At 51.6% G+C, this 1,276-nt stretch overlaps 1 non-coding gene across 1 annotated transcript; it reads left to right on the plus strand.

Moving 5' to 3' along the window:
• Window positions 1-499: 499 nt before the first annotated feature.
• On the plus strand, window positions 500-605 carry LOC133769243 (U6 spliceosomal RNA). Its single transcript, XR_009867138.1, has one exon. It is a non-coding gene; the product is annotated as a U6 spliceosomal RNA (small nuclear RNA).
• Window positions 606-1,276: the final 671 nt, after the last annotated feature.

The raw sequence follows: 1,276 nt of genomic DNA on the forward strand, positions 1-1,276 counted from the left end.
TCTGACTTTAGGATCTGTCCCTGCCACAGTGGATTTGGACAAGACGTCTGACCACTCTGCTCATTTTCTCATCTTCAGAATGGGAATTATTCTATCAATCTCACAGGGTAGTGGTGGCATTTTTTTTTTTTTTTGACAGGCAGAGTTAGACAGTGAGAGACATAGAGAAAGGTCTTCCTTCCGTTGGTTCACCCCACAAATGGCCGCTATGGCTGGCACGCTGCGCCGATCCGAAGCCAGGAGCCAGGTGCTTCCTTCTGGTCTCCCATGCGGGTGCAGGCGCCCAAGCACTTGGGCCATCTTCCACTGCCTTCCCGGGCCACAGCAGAGAGCTGGACTAGAAGAGGAGCAACTGGGATTAGAACCGGCGCCCATATTGGTTGCCGGCGCCAGAGGCAGAGGATTAGCCAAGTGAGCCACGGTGGCCCCAATTTTTTTTTTTTTTTTTTTTTTTAGACATAGCATGTGAAGTAGCAAGCATTGTACTCTAGACAGAAAGGTGTTTGCTCGGGCAGCACATGCACTAAAACTGGAAAGATACAGACAAGATGAACAGGGCTCCTGCACAAGAATGTTGTGAAGTTCCTGATGCATTCTGTATTTAAAAAACAGAATTTGCCCGGCACCACAGCTCACTAGGCTAATCTTCCGCCTGCAGCGCCGGAAACCCAAGTTCTAGTCCCAGTTGGGGCGCCGGATTCTGTCCCGGTTGCTCCTGTTCCAGTCCAGCTCTCTGCTGTGGCCCGGGAGGGCAGTGGAGGATGGCCCAAGTGCTTGGGCCCTGCACCCACATGGGAGACCAGGAGGAAGCACCTGGCTCCTGGCTTCAGATCGGCACAGCACGCCGGCCACAACATGCCAGCCGTAGCGGCCACTTGGGGAGTGAACCAACGGAAAAAGGAAGACCTTTCTCTCTGGCTCTCTCTCTCCTATCTCACTGTCTAACTCTGCCTGTCCAAAAAAAAAAAACCAGAATAAGATTCTGTAAGTGGGAGCCCTGCTACTGCTTTGTTGCAATCACAGAAATGCAAATTCCCATGTCACAGGGTAAGTGACAATCATGTGTACCCCAAACTCCCCTTTAAAAATCTCTGTACTGGGGCACACATTTGACCTAATGGTTAAGATGTCCAGAGCCTACATCAGAGTGCCAGGATTTGAACCCTGCCTCCAGCTTCTAAATCCAGCTTTCTGCTACTGCAGGTTCTGGGAGGTAACAATGACGGCTCAGGTGACTGGGTTAGGAGCTTCCATCGTTGGCCTGGCCCAGCCCTGG

The sequence above is a fragment of the Lepus europaeus genome, chromosome 10, assembly GCF_033115175.1.
Source record: "Lepus europaeus isolate LE1 chromosome 10, mLepTim1.pri, whole genome shotgun sequence".
Taxonomy (NCBI): domain Eukaryota; kingdom Metazoa; phylum Chordata; class Mammalia; order Lagomorpha; family Leporidae; genus Lepus; species Lepus europaeus.